Consider the following 12,399-nt stretch of genomic DNA (forward strand, 5'->3'; position numbering starts at 1 on the left):
AACTTTCACTGCACCACCAGCCTCCCTCAGAATTTCATCAGTCTTTACTACGTCACCTAAATGTCGGAAGCAGTCATGCACAGTTGAGTTGTGCTACAGCTCGATCTGGCCGCACCATCCTTGCCCTAGCATACATTAATGGGAAGGAATTGTGTTATTGACAAAAGTCTCTCTGATGCTGTGGACTGTGTGGACTCTAACACTCTCTGCTGGGAGATCATACTACATGTAAGTATAACTGAAATCAATGCGCAGACCTTGCTTCTATTTTTCTTGAATGGTGATTTTGTCTGATGATACTATGGTTATAAAATCAGGATTTTGTTAAATCAGAGCAGCAGTCTGGAAATGCTTTTGATCTCGAGTTGACATGTAATCTGAATGGACAGATTTTCAGTCACAGTTTCTGAGGTGTTTTGCCATCTGAATAAAGAAAAAGAAAAATATATGAATGAGGACAGTTTTACTGGAAGCTCAGCTTTATTAATATACACTTATGCTTCACTGCTTTTACAGAAAGAAAACAAAGGATGGAAATTTAGAACATGTAAGAGTGTGGGCCTTGGTCCATTTCAGTTTACATAAGGGTTAGGCAACATAAGCCTAACCCTAACCTGCAATACCTGGGTGTGTTAGTTCAGGTTTGAGAAGCTCGATTTCATACAATTTTGGACAAACTAACACAATAATTAGTTTTTGTTTTTTATAGTGTCATATAAACGTGCTTAATTTTTCCATGATGCAGTTTCAAACTAATTTGTCCGTCCAAATAATCCAGTGTGAAAGGTCATCTCACTCATCTCCAGGTTGGGCTGATCAACCAGGTCTTTATTTAGCCAACACAGGAAGCCTGTATTTTAAGGGTCTATGATGCTCATGCCAAGGTCGTAGCTCTTCTGAGCTAATTTGTGATGCACAGTTTGTTATTAAGATGGATCTAGCAAATATTGTGTGAGACAACTAGACCATCTGATGATAAGACTGAGCAGCTGTGACCTGATTCAGTGTCCAAAAGGGGAAAACAAGTAACATGTGGACTGGCTATCTTTATTTCATGCTTGAATTATACACCAACACCAAGATGGTAAACTTATCTGTCAAATGTTGTATTGCATCAGACTGTGAGTCAATTAGAGTGATTGGCTTTACTTGTAGCTCATATTCTTATCAACCGGCAAACAAAGTTAACTGTGAAACATAGAAACTGATCAAAGTGCAATTTTGTATTTCTAACTGATGATACTTCAATGCAGTATTCAACTTTTTGTTTTCTTGATGAATGCTGCAGAGAAAGCTTGCAAAAAACCTGGGAAGACATCATGCTTAAACTTAGCAGACAGATCAATATGTGAATAACGATAAATATGATCAGACAGCCATTTTGACCTGCTTCTCTGAAAGGTTAAAAATGTCTCTTTCCACTTTTGTTGGCATGAAAATCTAATTTCCAAAATGAAATCAGTCTAAGCAGCTACTCACCCAGGTGAAGCAGGATTGTCATTTTAATTATGAATGTCATCACCACCTAATTAGATTGTTAGATTTATGTCTGTAGAGAGAGTTTTTCCTCATAAAAATGTAGAAAAGCGAAAATGGTTGTTTTTCTCCTGGCCAGGCTTTTCAAGTTGAATAGCCTTCCTTTTTGATCCGCTGAGACAAATCATTTTAAAACAAACAGCAGCAAAATTTGAAGGACAGCCCTGTGCAAGGTCTATTTATTTGGAAGAGATATCTTGTATACTGCACCTGGACACACTGACATGCAATATAAAAATGACAAACAGAACCAAGAGTGACTGGTTTAGTTTGGTTCAGTGTTGTGACGTCGTTGTAACAAATCAACAATGGCAGTGACATCGGCTGATATTTCTTAAAGTGTCGCACAAGAAAGAAAAACACTGTCCATAATAAAGGACACCTCTGATCATCTGTTCACCTGAAGAGATGAAACAATGAGGTAAAACCAGAGTGACACGCATGCTTAGACTGACTGAATAATTAGCTCCAACTACTCATCTGAACTAAGTCACGCAATCTGTGACAACCTTCTTCACATATGAGCAAATAAAGGGGGTTTAAAGAGAAGCTCAGAATGCTTTGTCAGCTATTTTGGAGAATAAAAATTAATTGAATCTACTATAAAACTGAGTATGGAAACAAGGTGTGCCAGAATTTTCTGTTGGTACTGTTATACACATAGTATGTGAGGCTCAGCTCATACAGCTGTGATCTCAGATCAGATTGAGTTTATGAATTAACACCTTTAAACACTTTTCAGTTAGGAGGTTTGCTCATGCAGTGAGATTTGTGATAACATCAAATTCTGTTCCTAATACCAGAGGTGGATAAATACCCAATAGTCCGATATCTAGGTCCAAATTCACTTGTTGTGATTTAACAGCCGTAAAAATACCCTACTTGTCATTGTCTCAGCCTAAAATCACACCAAAAAACAAAGAAAGGTAGCTGGGATATACGATATATATAAGGAGAAATGGAAAATGAATTAAAATCAAATAATCAAATATTGTACTTTGATATTAACACACTTTTATTATCTTTTCTTGTAATATAGCTGCTCTTGTTCAACTTCAAACCTGTATTTCTGGAAATGACCGTTAGTTATAGCAGTGGGGATTAATTCATGTCATCTCAAAACTATGAGAAGAGCAGCGTAGCTAAGTTCAATTGGGGCACATAGGGAGCAGATGTCATAGGGTTTACAGAGTACTTCAACTTTGTTGAGACATCTGCAAGCACATGCAATAACTGTGAACTGAACAATAAAGCCCATCAATTCCTGGCTTATCAACAGAAAGTTGAGAGGAACATAGGACTGTAAATGTATGAGAGCTACCAGCTGTGACTGAAATTACCAGCACAAGCCAGTCTCACAGTAAAACACTTAATCTATTGTCCACAGTCCACGTTTTTTTTTGGTCGTTTTTGTCAAAACACACACAATGCGTACGAAACACATCCCATTGAAATGTATTACTTTGAAAGCCAAGCTGGATGGCATGAAAAAAATACAAGATTCATATGTACAATATATCAGCATGAATATATACGGTTTTCTGTTTCTGGACTATTTTGAGTTTCTGAGCTTGCTGGCAAGATTAACTGTCTTACATCTGATGTTCAAAGATGAGCAAGCTGACAGCGATTTGAAAAGGGAGGACCCAGCAGGAGGAAACTGGGAAGAACTCAGATTACAGCCCATCAAATGAAGAGGACTTGAAGGGAGAGGAGGAAGCAGCTCGGGAGACATTTCTGTCCAAAAACAACACAATTAGGTTTTCATTTCCATGTCAACTTGCAGGCGTGATTGGCTGCAAAAAAATAGTAGTTAAGTAACTCCAGAAACCACAAAACTGGCTTCTTGTCCACTCTCCAGCCGTTGAAAAAAAAAAATGAAATGATGAATGTGAATGACCTACATGTCTGCATTAAGCTGTAGCACAAATTTCATGTGTTTACCTTGAACATCATCTGGTGTGTAGGTACCGAAGTGAGCCTGAGACAGGACGACCAATTTTTCATGACACCGTGTCATGTCGTTGGAAATCTTTTGTAACATATTGGCAGTGCTCAGATTTGACAGCCGTGAAAAAAGACCTTTGAAACATGTAACTGACAAACCGGCAGAAATCAGGGTTAGATAGAACATAACACTGTGTACAGAATGCTTATTTTTTTTCATTTCTTCAAAACTGAGAGATTTAAAACCTAAAACTCCACTCTCCCTGCTGTATGAAGCCGTATTCAAGAATTAATTACCCAGATGTCAATGTCAGATAGGCCATTCGTACACTCACGTACATTCTAAATCGATGGTGGTTCAAAATTTGGTATGGAAACTTGTTAAGATAAGATTGATGGATGGTTGAGAATTGGGTTTAGAATAGGAACAGTTGGTAAAAGTTAAAGCAGACAGAATATTTTGGCTTTGTTGACATCTAACTCTTAATTCTCCAAAAATAGAACAAAAGTGTTTCTACTGCACATATGTAAATGAGATTTTCCTAAAACAAGGGGAAAATTGGAAATATACACATACTTTGTAGTGAACAGAACACAAAACAAAAAACTCCCGACACACTGAGCCATTGATATAGACGTATTAGTTAGATTTCCCCCCAGTGTCATTGATTTTCTCATGCTGGGTGACCACATGACTGGCATACTTCATAACCATTTTGCCAAACATCATTTGGGATGGAATTAATGAATTCCTCAATCACTCTTTTTCAGGGGTAAATTAACACAGATCAAGTAATAATATCTAAATATCTCCGTGGAACTGAGTACAAGCTGTCTCTTCCAACTGTCAATAGTCAGAGTCAATATTCAGCATGCTATTACAGAAGACCATCTTTGTGAATAAAGATCACACTCGAAAGATCAATGACATGTGACAGTTGCTCCAGCAGGCACTCAAGGTTACTTAGTGACGCCCCGACATACATAAAAGCAAGCTAGCGTCATATGCACATGGAATACAGCTTTTTTTCAAATGAACAAATGCAACAGCTCTCAACATTCTTCTATACATACATTTCCTGTTTTTTTAAACAAAAATTGACTAATCAATTGATTGATTTCTAGTGAAAGTCAAGAAACACGTTGACACGTTGAATTTGCAGCTTCTCTGAAATCAACAGATTTAAAGGGAAAAAACTGCGTTTTTATTCCCAGTTTTTTTGTCAAACTGATTCCAGAGGCGGTAATTTATTAGATTATTGCTGTTATAAAGCTACAAAACTAGTTAAACATTAGCAAGTTATAAAGATACAAAAAACAAACAAAATCATGTTTAAGAGCTGTACAGTTACTCTTTGATGTTCTACTGACATGCACACAAAACATTACAACCTCTATATGTTACAAAGAGGAGCCTGAGGCATTATTCATCTGCATATTACAAAAATTGTGCTTCTCTATTTTTATGCTTAAAACAAAGAATATGAAAGTCATTCATGAATTTTTTAATATGTATCATAGAAATGAGCTTGTGCACGGTGGAACAGTTTTAAAACAGCTTTGATTCTGATCATTGCATTACTCACATGAGTCTCATTAGATGTCAGCAGTAAAATTATTCACTGTTTACACCAGTCATTAACGTGCTTCATGGCTGATGGCAAAAAGTATGTCAAAATGCATTTCTATAAGATACAACTCCAGAGTCCTCTTACGTTCGCATCTCACTTCCATTTGCAAATGAATATCAGTGTATCATAAATTTAGTCATGCAGACCCCCCCCCCGTTCCCTGCTCTGTAATATTTGATTCTAACAAATGCATCTTGTCATCTGGAAAAACCTGATAATGACATCAGATTTGTTTAAATAGGATGTTGTGGAGCAGAGAAACATGTAAAACGTGCAAGAATGAAGGTCCCCATGAGCAGGACTGGGAAACACTAACAGTGCTATAAATACAGTATCAAATAATTGCATGTTGTAGTGGTATTTGTTATGAGTGACTGGCAAGAGAGCAACAAAAGCTGGTGAGAATTCAACTACATTAATTGATTACTTTTAATTAGTATGAGAATAAGGCGACAAAATTAAGTGTTCATTTGCAGGGCAGGATAAGCCATCCTACTTGTGTAGAAAATAAAACTTTAATCATTACTGGTAACCAGCTGCAACCAATATTTAAAGAGAGTTTATTTGTCACATGCTCAGTCATATACATATAACATGCATATAACTGTGTGGAACAGCCTGATGTTAGAAGCCGAAGCAGACAGTTACTGGGGTGGGAAGTGTCTGCTGATTTTGAGGGCTCTCCGCCAACATCAACTGGTGTTGATGTCCTGCAGAGAGGGCATATCAGGTCTGATACAGCGCTGGGCTGATTCGATTACTCTTCACAGGGCTCTACGGTCCTGTATGGTGCTGTTGCCAAACAATTATGTGATGCTCATGGTCAATATGCTTTTGAGGTTCTAAGAAGAGACCCCAAACCTACTTGTAAAGCCAGCATCTTACCTGTTTGACCTGAATGTGTATGTGGTAGGTGTAGGTGGTCCAGGTTAGACTGTCCGTGAGCTGACCTCCAAGGTACTTGATGTTCACTTTTTTTCACTGCAGCACCTTGGCAGAGAGAGGAGAGTAGGAGCGCTGCTGTTTCCTGCTGAAGACCACCACCATCTCATTAGTTTTGCTGACGTTCAGCTGGAGGCAGTTAACCTGGCACCATCTTCCAGGTTCTTCACTTCCTTCAGGTAGGCCGTCTCATTGTTGGAGGTATTTTGTGCTTTAGGATGTCAGGTCCCATCTCTGGAGGTTTTTACAGTTCACTGCCAACAGCAGGGAGGTTATAAAGGCAGTTAGCTGCACTTAATGTTGTTTGGTGTTGAACTGTCGCTACGTGAGCTTGGAAATCTGCACATCTGACACCTCTTAATTTAAATTATGAAGCAGTCGTTAGCTAAACTGACAAGTCGTTTTTAATCTGCTGCAGACATGTCATGCCTTTTATCATGAATTTAAACCACATAGGGCTGAAGACTTCAGTTGAATAAGAAGTCCTTCACAGTATCCCAAAATGTAGTCACGTTCAAACTGACCATCCAAGCTGAAATTGTCTCTGACTGGCGTCTGAATAAATCAATACCAGGTATGAACAGAGCCAGATGTGTAATTGGCTCATGCACTGAAATCTGTCTACCTCTTTATGTGTCTCCTTTACAGTACAGAAAAAAAATACTTTATACCTTCACGTCTTGGCTACGAGAAGTACTTCTATTAAACAAGAAACCCAAACATACCCGTTTAATTTATTTTCCGTACATCGTCTGAAATCCCATCTGTTTCAATGAGGAGTAAAACTAAAAGAAACACTCCATGTTACACTCGTCTGCACTCTTATCTTATCACAGTACAATATGTTATTGTAGAAAGCAGTGAACGAGCAGCTGCCACACTACATTTTCAGTTGGTTTATAGTCTCAATTACTTTGATTTTTCTGAACAAATGATGCCTCCTGGTTTTTCAAATGGATGAGGGATTCAGAACCAAAGCTAAGCTTTAAAACATGCTGTTATTTTGTACAGAGGCTGAATAATAAGTGGTAGGTAGAGAGATGCAGGGTAGCAGCCACTACTTGAGGGAAGGAGAAAATATTATGAGTCCACAATCCAGAGGCAGAGTCAAAGATAAAGATTGGTCAAAACACAGGTAGGCAGATGTCAGGTACTTAACAAGAGGGCTAGGCAAGGGGCGATGGTCCAAAGACAGAGCGTGGGTCGATATCCAGAAAGGCAAGAAATAGCCGTCGTGGACAAGGCAGGAAGAATAATCCGGGAACGTGAACCTGGTCGGCAACAGAGCTGATCGTGGCTAGAATGCTGGATTTCACTTGGCACATGATGACAATCTGGCAGGGAAGCAGAGACTGGAGAGAACTTAAGTAGAGCTATGAACAGGTGAGAACAGGTAAGCAAGTAGGCAACACCCAGGTGGGCTGGATAAGGCTGATTAGAGAGTGCAGATATGACAAAGCAGAGAGGTGAAACATTGTGAACCAGGATTATATCCACTCTTATGTGAAGGGATGGCAAATGCAGTACAAGCAGTTGGGTGTGCAAGCAAAATGATGTGATCTTTATGAAAAAGTGCATTCTGATTTCTTCACGCGCTCCACCGGGCACGTACAGAAACACTTAGTTAACAGTGAACTGTGTTTGAAAGCACTGATAAATGGTTCCTAACTTAATATGAAGCTGAATAGCAAGATGATCCCTTAACGATTGGCTACATTTTATTAACAGTCCACTGTGAGCTTGAGCCAGCACTTGCTTTTTGCCTGGAGCATGTGGCTCTGAGCTATAACACTTTGCATTTCGATTGTGGGGCTGCGGGCCATGCAGCATAGTCCTAAACCCTACCCATTATATACTCACCCTGCTCTGAAACAGTCCCAGGGAGTGGGGCTGTGTGGGATTTAAGCACAATGAACAACAGCTGTAAATAACTGCATGGCTGCAAAATGTGCATAAAGACTGTATAAATCAAGGAAGAAAAAGGAAGTTCTCAGTTAAACAAGTCTTTGTGGTTGCTGATCCCAGCAAACAAAGGGTGTGCGGCTTTTTACAAAAAAGTATAAATCAATCCGGAAAAAAAAAACAATTACCCATCACATCAAACAAAAAGGCCAACAGCGTGTCCATCAGAATAAACAGATAAGTGCAGTGGTTGTGTTTAAAAGACACATGCAAGTTTGTTCATGTGTGAAATACCAGTAATGATAATGTCCCAGCTCTTTATGTGCATTTGTGGATGAGAACATGTGCCAAAATAAAGTCACTACATAGCCAAAATAATGATGTGCTGCCGGATGAAATACAACAGAGACAACATATGTATGAAGTGTACGATAACACTTTACCAGACTAGCTTTGTCTGGCCTCTCAAAGGGCTCTTGCTTTGAGGAAGCCCCAGTCAAGCCCACCTTAAGCCCCAGAAGTGATAATAGAAATTCTGTTGGTCTTATATTTTGTTATCATTATTGATCATGCAGATAGTTTGGTAATGTTGCAGGCTGTTCCAGATGGAGGAATTTTGTCAAAGGAAGTTTCATTTGCAAACATTTCCTGAGTGAGGAGCAGGGGACTGAGAGTTATTTTTATGTACTCTTGAACAGCAGTGATAAGCAGATTCGTACATGAACACATTTCTTTTTTTCTTTCTGAGTTGTCATCCCTGGACTAAAATAGAAGGAGCATCTGTGCGTATCGGTCATTCATTTGCAATAAACAATTAACTTTTGTCTAAAGTTAATTCAAATTCTGCTGTAGCCTCAAGATTAATTCATCCATCTCAAACTCTTGATTACTGAATTCCAAACATGTGCTGCACTTTTATTTCTGCCCCAGAAATGAATTAAATCAACATAGTGTGCACAACACAAAAGTCCAAACCTTGAAGAGTCTGATTGCATGTTTGTATGCATTCCTTCTGGACAACAGTGTCAAAGGATGTTTTGCAGAATGATTGTTGACCATAACTTCCAAAATGGAAAACAACAATTCATTGATTTCTCTGTTTCTCTGTGTATAGAAACTAAAACAACCTGGTTTACTTGAGAGTTTCAGAAATCTACACTGGGTAATAATGCACATATAAAGACTAAAAACATCCAGGGAACCAGGTAGATAATCGATTAAGATATGCTGAAAGGTCCAAAATGTTTTTTTTTTAACTTGCCAAGGTCTCTGAGTTTTGTGTCAGTGACTGGGTGTCACTGTAACAGCAGTTGGATGCATGCTAGGAAACTGAAAAAATTTAACTGATCTACACCAATTTTGCCAAACATAGCAGTCAAATAATCAATCAGAATTGTTTCATAAGCTTGCCACTAAATGCATCTAATCAGGGTACCACTTGATATAGACAACCAAATATTAGTTATTTTCATTTTTCAGCATTGACCCTGCGTTCAGAAACCTAAAATGAATCAATACCTATGCATCAAAACCAACTTTGTGTTGAAAAGAAAAAAAATGAAATCCCTGACTGCCACGTATTGCCATAACATTCATATCCAAGATGAGGGTATGTAAACGTCAGGCTGGAAACGTAATTACAGGAGGTTATTAACTCCATCTCCATATAGGCTTGTTGTCAGCCAAATATCACCTTGAGCCCACAGAGGTTGATTAATGACTAATCCATAATGGTGTGGGCAGTCAGGCTTATTGTTCACCAGCTCTGATATTCCTTCTGCTTGGTTGCATGAAACACAGTGATGATATGCTACGGGAAGAACATTCTGTTTTGTGGTCTAGCCTTACAGAATGCAAATCTTCCACAATATGTTATATTCTTGTCGAGGATGTGTATGACAGCAGCATGAGAGGCTTTGATGCTGTTCTGAACGCAGGCCTTTTTACGAAACTTGTCAAGGTCCTCCATCACATGAGAAGCACTGCAAAACAAAAGCAACAAAGCAATGGTATTCATAAAATAAGGCTGTAATGTGGAAATCATGTTTATTTTTCTGTGCAGCCACAGTCTGCTGTAACTTGTTCCGCCTCTGCACAGGCTGGCTTTTTTTTTTCAATTTAAGTGATTAACTTTATCTCCAAACAATACTACACACCATTCCGGCGCTCTAAATACTTCTTGAGCAGCAACAAATCTCCAACTGAAATAGTTCCCAACAAATAAAGAATGGTTAAACTGTTCTTAAAGATTTTTAGTGTTGACAAAGAAGCTATAGGTTCTTTTTCTTTTTCATTTTCTTTTCTCTGTTTTTGTAACTCACATTTATAAAGCTGATCAAAAGAACCTGTCTGTGTCTAGCTTGATGTAGCCTTAAGAATCACAACATGTAGCTGGATCAACAGAGATTAGTGCCTCAAAGCATTCTGCTGTGTGTTGACTTGCAACACTTGGTATGATGCTGAAATGGAGCTAACAATATGTGCCATAGCCTTTGGGTAGGATCATTCTATTTTACATACACATTTGGGACTATACTGATGTGTGAGAGGAAGATGTGTCTTTTTCATGGTAGAGAATAGATATTGCATGAATTGTGGGTAATTTCCCTCCATACCATTCCATTCCTTTACCTCCATTCATCTACCTCTACATCTGTACTCCTTCTGCTCCTGTATGTGAATGCAAAAAGGCTATATGGGTCTGCCACATTAGATGCATCTATTCGTTAATGAGAAACTGCAGAGAAATTGTCACTGAAAAGCATTACGTGTGGCATTCAGTTGCATGGATTTTACAACATTTTCCCACTCTTTTTGTCAGAATTTATATTGATTATGTAAAATAGAGATACTCTGTGGAACATGTGAACCTCACAACTCCTAAAAATTATTTATATATCAATATTATGTTCGTTAAACGTATGACCAAATAATACATTAGGTAAAAATACTCAAAGTCAGCAGTATTAAGTTATCATTTTTCACATACAGAGATTGGTCACATGCAGTAAAGAGTAAAACCTTAACTTATAGTCACCAGAATGCTTGAGAGATGGTCATGTGTGTTACAAACATGTGAGTGCAAAACAACAAATTATTATGAAACTTTATGGCTTTATGAAACTGCTACAAAAGCTTGGACCTACACAACGCGTTTTATATTCTTGCATTATCAAGATTATGGTTCTGTGCTTGGGCAGTAGATTTCTATGAGCGTCCTGTTTGTGGAAACTGAATAAAACATAACATTCAAGTAAATTTCAATCAAAGTTATTCAGACTCATGTCATATGTTTATGATTGAATTATCATTTGACAGATAGATTTTGAATAAATAAATCACAAACAATGAACAAGTATATGTGATTTATGTATTTTATGAAAAAATTGCTTCAAAATTATTCACACTCTCCTTAATCAGTGACAAGGCTTTTATCTGCCATCACAGCAATCATATAGATCATATAATGACTAAAAAGCTCATTTTGTTGTCTACACTGGGAATCTTCTTTGGCCAATCATAGAAATGGTTACCAAGAACTCTGCTCTTTCATCAGATGAGATTTTGCACAGCATTGATGTCTATAGAGAGAAACTGCACAGAACCTGCTATGATACCCAGAGTTGTTGTCGTAAATTCTTAGCTTGAGGAGGTAGAGAAGTAGGGCCCAAAAGCTGGACTAACAGGCACCATCCTTACCAGAAACGATAAGGATGGTGGGATAATAGCGTAGCTTCACTGGCAAAGGTCAGACTAGAGCTAAAAGCAGTAACAGGTTGAGATCAGTTACAACTGAAAATAGAGTATGTGGAAACATTTGAAAAGCTAGACACTGAGGTGCTGGGTAATGCAGTCCATCTCCAGTATGTGTAATATTTACTGTATGTTGGTCCACAGTGCAATTGCAGGTGGTAGTCTGGTGATAAAGGATAAAAACTATATAATTGCCATATTTGATATCTTAAAATGCAATAATGTGTAACAGGGAAATCAATAGTTGATTACTTTAAAGTTCAAATACATAGCATTTGAGGGAATCTGTTAAGCAGAAGATGGCTTATTTGAGTCTTTCCAAATAAGAGCAGACATCATTCTCAAGTCCGCTATTCATGAAGCCGCAAAGTCAAACTAAGGGGTGGAGGTGCATGGAGCAGCATAGGATTGCATCCTCAACTGTTAGACACTGTGTGACATAAAATCGAGACCAACATACTTTCTTTCAAATAACAGGACAATAACTTAGGGTAATGTTTTTGTCACATCTTGGCTCGGTTTAGATAATAACATTACTTGGTTAGGGTTAGAGAAACGTTCTTTTAACAATGCGACCATCACCCTCATGGGCATTATTGTCCTGGTTGCCTTGGTCACATGTAGACAGAACAAGTTACAACGAAATGTCACTTTCTGGTTGGCTTTAGAAAATATCATCACTTGGTTA

This window comes from Leuresthes tenuis, unplaced genomic scaffold, assembly GCF_036924035.1.
Source record: "Leuresthes tenuis unplaced genomic scaffold, fLeuTen1.0.hap1 SCAF_5, whole genome shotgun sequence".
In the NCBI taxonomy this organism is placed as follows: domain Eukaryota; kingdom Metazoa; phylum Chordata; class Actinopteri; order Atheriniformes; family Atherinopsidae; genus Leuresthes; species Leuresthes tenuis.